Below are 10,585 nucleotides of genomic sequence, written 5' to 3'. Positions count from 1 at the left end.
ATTACCACAAGCTGACTAGCTTAAACAACAAAAACTTACTTCTTACAGTTCTGGAAGCTGGAAGTCCAGGATCAAGGCACTTGCATACCCAGTGTCTGGTGAGGGCCACCTTCTTGTCAGAACTTCACATCGGGGAGAGAGAGAGAGACATACCTCACATGTCTTTTCTTTTGAGGGCACTAATCCCATTGGTAAGGGCTCCAACCTTATCACCTCATTGACTGTCAGAAGCCCCACCTCCAAATATCATTACACTGGGCACTAGGCTTCAACATATGAATGTTGAGGATACGGTCAATCCGTAGCAATGGAATCTGACCAAGAGTGCCCCTTGTGGAAGCCTCTTACACAAGTTGGTGCAGCCACTTTGGAAAACAGTGTGGAGATTCCTTAAGAAATTAAAAATAGAGCTTCCCTATGACCCTGCAATTGCACTATTGGGTATTTACCCCAAAGATACAGATGTAGTGAAAAGAAGGGCCATCTGTACCCCAATGTTCATAGCAGCAATGGCCACAGTTGCCCAAAAGTGGAAAGAACCAAGATGCCCTTCAACAGACAAATGGATAAAGAAGATATGGCCCATATATACAATGGAGCATTATGCCTCCATCAGAAAGGATGAATACCCAACTTTTGTATCAACATGGATGGGACTGGAGAAGTCTATGCTGAGTGAAATAAGTCAAGCAGAGAGAGTCAATTATCATATGGTTTCACTTATTTGTGGAGCATAAGGAATAATATGGAAGACATTAGGAGAAGGAAATGAAAAGCTAATTGGGGTAAATCAGAGGGGGAGATGAAGCATGAGAGACTATGGGCTCTGAGAAATAAACTGAGGTTTTCGAAGGGGAGGGAGGTAGGAGGATGGGTGAACCTGGTGGTGGGTATTAAGGAGGGCACATATTGCATGGAGCACTGGGTGTAGTGCATAAACAATGAATCTTGGAACACTGAAAAAATAAAGTTAAAACAAAAAGAGAGTGCCCTTGCTCATACAGGATTTACTGTATAGATTTATAAAATATATTTCTTTTTGAGGGTCCTAGACCAAAATATTCCAAAACCATTTGTTTAATATCTGAAATTATTGTGCAAACATACTAACGAGGTGACATCAAATTTTTCTTACATCAGACCTTAACAATTTTACTGTGTTAGTCTTAAACAATTAAATATGTATAACAATATTAGACTTTATTCCATAGCCAGTCATATCTACAGAAATACAACCCACAGAAGAACTTTTGATTTGAAAAGCCCTCCTATTTTTCTTTAAAACATTTAAATTTATTAAATATGTAAATAAAATTTAAATATATTTAAATATATATATATTTAAATATTTTATATTTTTAAATTTCTTTAAGACATCATTTTAAGGTCTGAAATTTGCAATTTACTTAAAATTTAGCTTGGCTTGGGGGTGAAGGGGGCTTGATATAGCGCTTACTTCTTATTATATCACCATGTCTGTAAAAAAATACGGCTCTGTGGAAAAATGATGCCAACTATTGATTGGTTTATTGATTCAGCTATATTATTTGCCTTGTTTTTTTGTGGTGTAAATATTTTATATTAACAAAAATAATTTTAAATCCCATCTGCATAATTCTAAAGCTTTAGCTTCATTTAATTCATGAACACCTGAAGATGTAATAAAGGGGGTCATTAGGTTCTTGAATGGCGAAATGGTTTTGTTTTTTAGTCTTGATGCATTTTGATGAAAAAAAATGTTCTTACAATGACTTCTTGTTTCCATGAGGTAGAGAGTGGGTCTTTAGTGCTTGGAACCAATGGAGCTACAACTTAGACCATAGAATGCATTGCTTTGAGTACACAGGTGTTATCAGAGCAAAATCCTACCATGGAAAGATCCATTGGGAGTGGAGTGTTGCGAAAGTCCAATTAAAGTAAGCACCACCCTCGATCTAGGAAGTCGTGCTGTGGATGGGAAATGATAAAGGAGTGGGCACTCAGAAGCTAAAAGGGAAGCTGGGGACTTCTAGTCTCAAATGTGGGCCCCCAAATGTGTCCACAGTGTGAGTAATCATAAAATCAAGACAGCTGTGGGTCATGCAAGGAGAAGATGGTCCCTTTGGGTCCTCTGACAGAGAACATACTTTGGTCCCCTTGAAAATGGGTTGGCATGGGGGTGAAATGGACAACCACACTTAAAAGGAAAACTAAATATTTCTCCTAAGATCCACACCCCCCTGAAAAGACACTCTTAACCATAATGAATATATAAAGAATCATCAGCCACTCTTGAATACTCAACAAGCATCCTCCCTCCTCCTCCCTCCTACTCACTCCTCTAAATAAGAAGGTATGCACAGACACAGTGAGCTTTTTGGAGACATTGGAGAATTCACAAGATGCTTTATTTTCTGACACACATGCTTTCAACCTATTTGGAAAATGTTCTACTTTGAGCAATGTTTCTTACTCTGAAATACACCAAATAATTTTTAATAAAATAAAAACTACTAAGTATCTTGTGCTCGTTTTGGCAGCACATAGGCTAAAACTGGAATGATCCAGAGAAGATTAGCATGATCTCTGTGCAAGAAAGACATGCAAACCTATTCAGTATATAGTTAAATGTGCTTTGTTTAAATTTAAAGGAAATTTATAGATCTTAGAATATTTTATTTTGGATGGTATCATGAGTTGAAGTTGATAACGTCATGATGGTATCTTGTGATGAGTTGAACACAAGATGCTATTATCATTCAAGGGAATGGGGTCATACGCACATGGCATGTTTTTACTCACATACTAACTACATGCTGCATGAGACCCACTCACGCTGTGGCTAACTGACTTTAGAGTCTTACTTTTAGATCACTAATTTAAGAAGCTTCTTCTTACTTTTGAATGTTGATAGTTTCATGTTATTTCAGAGGTATTCCCCTGAAAAAATTTCCATCCTTATTTTTAGAGTTTCTTATTATGGAAAATTTAAAATATATGCAAACGCAAACAGACTAGTATGATGAACCCAAGTCACCCGTATTCAACAATTATCAGCTCAAGGTGAACTTTGTTTTATCTATTCCCTCACCTACTTCTGGCCCTCTAGTATTATTTAGCATCAAATCTTGACATCTTATAATTTCAGGCATAAATATTTCAATATGTAACTCTAAAAGACAAGGATTCAGATTCTTATGTACGTATGTATGTATTTAATTAATTTAGTAATCTCTATTCCCAATGTGAGGGTATAACTCATGACTACAAGATCAAGAATCGCATGATCTTCGGACTGACCCAACCAGGCACCCTGACAAGGATTCTTTTTCTTTTTTTTAAAAGATTTTATTTATTTGAAAGAGAGAAACACAGTGAGGAGGGAACACAAGCAGAGGGAGTGGGAGAGGGAGAAGCAGGCTTCCCACCAAGTAGGGAGCCAGATGCGGGGCTCGATCCCAGGACCCTGGGGTCATGACCTGAGCTGAAGGCAGATGCTTAACGACTGAGCCACCCAGGTGCCCAAGGATTCTTTTTCATTTTTTATTTTATTTTTTAAAGATTTTATTTTTAAGTAATCTCTATACCCAATGTATCATGAGTTGATAACCCCGAGATCAAGAGTTACATGCCCCCTCGACTAAACCACCCAGGCTTCCCAAGGGTTCTTTTTAAAAATAAAACAAAACCATAGTTCCATTTTGCACTTCAAAATGAACAATATTTTATCATTTTGAACATAGTCAACGGATTATATTATAGTCAGTGATTCAAACCAAATCAGTTTTTGAGGAATGCTCTCATTTTTGTACTGTAAGTAAGACAATGTGGTCTGCCTTCCCGTCTACAGAAGGAAGGGATTTGAGTTAAAACAAGGATAGAGATAGGCAAAGGGAAATGTGATCGTTCCTGGTTGATACCTGGATTAGTGAGGGCTCTGACTGCAGGTCAGAGCTGGAATAAATGGTAAAAGGACCCTTTATTTCAATGATACTGGAGTATCTGATGGAACCAAGGTGCAGGAAGTCAGCAGGGGCCTGGAAAGGATCTGAACTGGGAAATGGGGTGGAGTCCCCCCCAGGGGAACCCTCTCCATCATACAACTCTCCTCTCTCTCACCTATATTTCATTCCTCATGTGTAGGAAAAAGCTATGCTTAAGCCCCCAAATTTTCTCTACTTCTCTGTAAAAGAAACCAGCCAATGCTGGGATGAGAATATTTTAGTTATAATTGCAAGTTTCCAGGAAAAGGGGCTCTGATCAGGTCAGTTGGGGTTACATGTTCACTTTTGGTCTGGTCAGCAGTGACTGAGGGAACGGGTTACATGTCACAAACATGGCTGTCAAAGTTTACCCATTTGGTTTGGTGAGGAGTCAGAATCTCCCAGAGAAAGCTAAGGGCCATTGCTCATGGTCTGGGTTGTTGCCAAGGAAGACTGAGAGCAGGAGCATCTCTGGAGCTAAGGAGTCAATGGTGCATGACCATGTGTAGGGTCTCAGACAGGAGGGCATTCCTCTCTCCCCATGCAATAGTGGACAGATGTCCTCACTAGGGAAGGGATTCCATTCGGGGATGGGTTGTCAAGTTGTCAAGTTCAGCCAACTCTGTGCTTCTTTCCCTGAGGGTTTTAGAACACAGACTCCCCTGCAAGTTTTTCTCCAGGTCCCAAAGTGAGAACCACCCTACAGGCCAGTGAGTGAGCTAGGATTAGTCTGCCTCTAATTGTCTTGTCCCATGGCAGGTGGGGGCTGTGGGGTTGCAAGAGAAAACCCTTTAAAACTAGGTCCCCCATCCACCACAGGACCTAAAAGCAAGGCTAAGAGGCAGGAAAAGATGAAGGCACAGTACAATATGTAGAGACGAGACAAAGTTAGAGGTTGGAAAAGAATCAAAGACTAAATTCAGCCGAAGTGCTCGAGGCAAGGCCTGACTAGGTGTGTTCATCTTCTTCATTGGGCCCTCCTTATTCTTATCTCCTTATTCTTTCTCTCTTTCCTTCCTTCCTTGCTTTCTCCCTCTCTCCTTTCATTCCCTTTTTCTACTACTTTCCTGCTCACTTTCCTTCTCTCTTTTTCTCCTTCTTTATTCAATGTTCCTCCATCTGTGTTTTGAAGACCATCAGCACAAATCACTTCAGAGGCTCCTTCAAGATTCAGATTCTAGACCTGGTTCCCAGACATTCAATCTGGCAGCCTTGGGGCCTGGCCTGGGAATCTGCCTTTTTCACAAGTCAGGAGATTTTGATACACACCCAAGTTGGAGCACCACTTGCTATGGGCAGAAACATTAGTCAGGTTGACCCCAGAATATTCCATTCATTCCTGTGCCTTTAAACAAGATGAATTTTCCTAATATAATTTTCCTACATTTCTGTGGTGATGGAGATGTGTGTAGGCAGCATACTGCAGTTGTTAGCAGAGGCATTTAAGTCTACACCCTAAATACCTCTCGTCCTGCCCCAGGAGCTGCCCTAACAGCTGCCTGGTTCAAGAAAAGCTCCTGAAGCTCTCCTGGGCTGCCAGTCATGCCACCATCTCCCCAGATTAGGGAAGTGGTTTGTTTGCTTCCCTCGATTCAATAATGTATTCACACTCTTGAACATGGCATCGGTACTGCGAGTTGGCTAACAAAATAATAATTCTGTTTACATAGAAATTGTAAATTCTAATTTTTGAAATGTCACCAGCCTGGTTTGATATAACGGTATCTAGATTTGTATGTCAAAATGCTCTTACTAGAAGAGAGTCTCCAGTGTGGAAAGTATCATAGCTACCCTGGGCTTACAGATGAGTCAACCTGGGTGTATAAGGTCATCTTGGGCTGGGCCTGAAAGAACTGTTTCTTTTCAGTTCTTATTTTCAGAAACAGCTTTATGCTCAGTCTTTTGGCTAAGATCTAGCATCTGTTCTTATCAGTTTAATATCTGATATGTCCTTCATCTGAGGACAATATGTTAAATGGGCTTTAGGAGCAGGGAGATGGGGTAGGAACTTGCTCTGTCTACTCCATGCATTGAGCTGGAATTGCAGGGCCTCCAAAAACAGTGGATCCCCCTCCGGGGGCTTCAAACTTGTGATGGTGTTGGGGAGCCTGGCTGACACAGTAAGCAGAGCATGTGACTCTCCATCTTGAAGTCATGAGTTCGAGCCCCATGTTGGGTATGGAGCCTTCTTAAAAAATAATAATAGTGTGGTTCAGTCAGTTAAGTGTCTGCTCTTGGTTTTGGCTCAGGTTGTGATCTCAGGGTCATGAAATCGAGCACCGCATTAGGCTCCGCACTCAGTGTGGAGTCTGCCTGAGATTTTCTCTCCTTCTCCTTCTGCCCATCCTGTTCATGCTCTCTGTCTCTTTCTCTCTAAGATAAATAAATAAATCTTTTAAAATAATAATAATAACAACAATAATAATTAAAACAATAAATTGATAACAGCTTTTGTTGAGATATAATTTACATAGTAGGGGTGCCTGGCTGGCTCAGTCTGTAGTGCATGAGACTCTTGATCTCAGGGTCATGGTCATGAGTTTGAGTCCCGTGTTGGACACAGTGTTTGCTTGAAGAAAACTGACAAACAGTAGACTCACCCGTTGTGAGGTTATGGTAGATGCGTTTTAGCAGATCTCTGTATTTACATGTATATTGTGAATGAATCCCGTTTTCCAACACTCCCACCCATCCAAAAGGCTCCCTTCACCTATTGGAGAGGAAACCTGCAGGTCATTTCCACTCTGTCAGCTGGCAGAGAACACGAGAGGATAGTTTACAGAACGTTGCTTCAACACTCAACCTTTGTTCTCATATTTCAACTGATGATACATATTTTTTAGTGAAAAGGCATTGCATGTCTTTTATAGGATGCAATTGTTGAAAACAGGTTTTTTTCTGAAACTTGCTAATGTCATTGATCAGGTAAGATTTATCATATGCCTGTGAGCTTAATCACCATTTCATATGTATTTTACTGTATAGGAAGATCCATGTAAAACTACATGATCTATTGCAAGCATACCAGTCTGTGGCACACATGTTTTATAATCACCTTAATTCTTGGGTTCACAGGAATGGGCTGCAGCTCCTAAACGTGATAAAGATGTGATATTCTGTGAATGTGCTCAATGCATCTGTTTTGGAGTGCATAGCTTCTGGTTCAAATATTTTTGCGTGTATATTGCTTTGGAAATACTTTCTCAGCTTTGGAGGCATTCTCCAAACACTTTCTGACATAGCCCACATTCCGGGGTATTTGCAGAAGAGCTACCGCTCTCCCCGCATGATCCATTTCCGGCTGCACAGCTGAGTGGCCCAAAGAGGAAAGAGTATCTAGTGGTTTGGAGAATTTAGTTCAGTGGGCCCTGGAGGTCTTTATTTTTAACAGTATGATTAAACAATATTTCTGACAGCACAGGAAATTAGACACATGTTTATGAAGTGCTTCTTTGGAAAAGGGCACAATGCCAGGGTATAAAGCAATGATTTATATACTTCATTCATTAAAAAGAAATTTTAACAGCAACTATGGGCTAGGTGCGGTGGGAGATAGGAAGTTGAGTCATTTTCATCTTCAAGCATGTTACCATCTTCGGAGGAAACAGGAGCTGGGTGTTATTCTTCAGGCGATCTGTGTTTGCTGATGAACTTTGGAAACCTACATGTTCTTTCCTTGGTTGGGTTTGGCAGAAAAATCATTTCTGAATTACTCTGGAGACAGAAACCTTTTGCTTCCCCTAAACACAAGTTTCTTTTGATCAGAAGAGCATGAGTTAAGTGGATCCAGTTGATTTTGTGAAGGTGCATTTGCAGCTTATGAGATCTTTCATCTTAACCTTGATGGTAGCAAACTTCTGTACCCATCACTGAGGGGACACAGCAGGTTCTGAAGGGGCCTTGACCAGGAGCCAGACCCAACCTGGGTGCTGATTCTGGCTTTGCTGTTAATCAGCAGGTGATCTTTGGCATTAACGTTGATTTCCCCGGGGTCTTGGTTGTTTCATCTAGAAAAGGAGGACACTCGTGGTGATAAGTTTTTAGGTCCCTTTCAGCAAGAAAATTCCATGAGGCTTTTTTCACTGAGGAAACAAATCCCTGGCAAGCCCTTGTCTAATAATTACTGTTAGGTAACCCTCCTAAGGCTTTATGACTTTTCCAGTCTGCAGGTGGTGCACATTTTTTCTTTCTTTAGGTTTATAATGGAGCAAAGTTAAGAAACATGTTACTGATATGTATTGAGGTTTTAAACATTGATTTTTGCCTAAGTAGTAATGAGAAAATTAACTTTTGTGTTTTCTGTTTTTGTCTTTGTTTTTTTTGGTTTGGGTTTATTGACCCAACCCCCTTTAAAGATTGATTTATTTGAGGAGGGCCAGAGAGGGAGAGTCTTAAGCAAACTCTGCACTGAGCTCAGAGTCCCACACAGACTCGATCCCATAGTCCTGAGATCAGGACCTGAGCTGAAATCAAGTCAGATTTGTAACTGACTATGCCACCCAGGCATCCCAAACTTTTGTGTTATACACACACACACACACACACACACACACCCTTTCTACCACGAAAATGAGAAAATCAAATCATTAATGTAGGCAAATCAGAAGTGAGACTTTGGATTTTTAGTGTTATCTCTCCTGTCCTCCTCCAACCTCCAATTCCAAGAGTGATAAACCATGAAGATGGTGACAGAGGTCATATGACACCCGCATCCCAATGTCCCACATTCTTAAATAAAAAGGATAAAGTCCCTGTTTTTATAATGTAAAAAGTAGTATTTGTTCATCTTTTAAGTTTTAAGGATTACTTCTCAGTTATCTGAAAAAGCTGTGATACAGTCTTGGTGAAGAACAAAGGATGTTCTTCGTAACAAAGAACCACAGAACACCAAAAACATAAAAATTGAAGATTCTGTGTTTTTCCTGCTTTCTGGAAACATGATGTGAAACAACTGGGCATAGGGAACCCTGGTACATTTTGATAAAATTCAAATATCAGGTCTTAGAAAGATCTGTAAGTCTTCATTCTCATGAAACAAAGAATCTGTTCTTCAATTTTAAAAAAGGCGTATCAAGAAAATCAACCTCAAAATTTAGGTAAAGTTTAGGTGTTAAGTCAAATCTCCAATTTCATTAGTCGTGGAAAAATGTGATGATCATATAATCAGAAAACAGTTCCTTCCTGTCCTCAGCTGAAAATGGAAAATAAAGTGCCTGCATGTGATACAGGCTTGGGATGAAAGGCCAGAATTGTGGGGAGGCAGGAGCTAGCCCAGACACAGAGAGGCAATGACCAGGAAGGCTCTGATAGCACGCGGGTGATTTAGATAGTAACAAGTGGGCATAGAGTTTTACAAGGCTAGATGAACACAATATAAACGTAAGTTAAAAAAAAAAAAAAAGAGTAAATTTCAAGCAAATTAGGTCCTGCTGCAAATGACAGAAAACCCAAAGTCCAGTGGCTTAAACACAATTCAAATGTTTTCTCTAAACAGTTGTGTGAAAGGTGCCCTGACCAACAGAAGCCCAGGTTCCTTCTACCTGGTTGCTCACATCCTCAATGTGAAGCTTCACCTTATGGGCCAAGACAGCTCTTCAAGTCCCATCTAGGCAGCAAAATGAATGAAAGGAGAAGAGAACAAGCTTCTCTATTTAAGGATACTTCCTGGAAGTGGCAAATACCAACTCTTCCATCCCACTGCCTAGAATTAAGTCGCATGGTCACAACCAGATGCTTGGGAGGTAGGGATTCTGGTGGAGGTTGGGTTTCTTGATTCTGGGTACTTTGTGCTCAGTTAAAAATTCGGGTTCTAGGGACGCCTGGGTGGCTCAGTTGGTTAAGCAGCTGCCTTCGGCTCAGGTCATGATCCCAGCGTCCTGGGATCGAGTCCCACATCGGGATCCTTGCTCAGCAGGGAGCCTGCTTCTCCCTCTGCCTGCCATTCTGTCTGCCTGTGCTTGCTCTCTCCCCATCTCTCTCTCTGATAAATAAATAAAAAAATAAAAAAATCTTTAAAAAAAAAAAAAATTCGGGTTCTATTGTCACAGAAGAGTACCGCGGTGTGTCAGAGGCTTTAACCCTGCCCCGAGAGCATTCTGGCCTTTGCCTTCTACTTCCGATAGGTTGTCAAGCTCCACTGGAGTGTCTAGACTGGGAGCTGCCATGTCAGCAAGTCCATGTGATTTAAGGTCACTCAGGGTGGGGTCTTTGGGTCATGAGGTAGTAGTACAGCTTCAAGGAGGGCTCAGGACTGAGAATCAATATATGGGAAACCAGCAGGACTTATGAACTCTGGTCTCAGAGCTTGGATGGGCTTTCCTGGTTGGCAGCACTCCATGGACGTTGCCATTCATCGATGCCAAGAGAGTGCATCGCCCGTGACTCCCCAGGGAGAGGACAATGGAAGCTTCACTTTGGGTACTTTCCTGGACTCTGCCCTCTGTACTTCTATCCTTGGCTGATTTTAATCTGTATCCTTTTGTTTTAATTAACTGTAACTATGAGTACAACAGCTTTTACTGAGTTCTGTGAGACTCTCCAGTGAATGACTGAAACTGAGGATGGTTTGGGGAATCCCACAAACTTGTAACTGGTCTCAGAAGTGAGAGTGATTTGACATGGAC

At 40.9% G+C, this 10,585-nt stretch overlaps 2 non-coding genes across 2 annotated transcripts; both read left to right on the top strand.

Moving 5' to 3' along the window:
• The first annotated feature begins 2,503 nt into the window (after positions 1-2,503).
• LOC131826216 (U6 spliceosomal RNA) lies at positions 2,504-2,611 on the top strand. Its single transcript, XR_009351476.1, has one exon. It is a non-coding gene; the product is annotated as a U6 spliceosomal RNA (small nuclear RNA).
• A 3,237-nt stretch (positions 2,612-5,848) lies between these two features.
• LOC131826063 (U2 spliceosomal RNA) lies at positions 5,849-6,034 on the top strand. Its single transcript, XR_009351405.1, has one exon. It is a non-coding gene; the product is annotated as a U2 spliceosomal RNA (small nuclear RNA).
• The last annotated feature ends 4,551 nt before the right edge of the window (positions 6,035-10,585 follow it).

This window comes from Mustela lutreola, chromosome 2, assembly GCF_030435805.1.
Source record: "Mustela lutreola isolate mMusLut2 chromosome 2, mMusLut2.pri, whole genome shotgun sequence".
NCBI classification, from domain to species: Eukaryota; Metazoa; Chordata; class Mammalia; order Carnivora; family Mustelidae; genus Mustela; species Mustela lutreola.
This window is presented reverse-complemented; position numbering and strand designations above follow the sequence as displayed.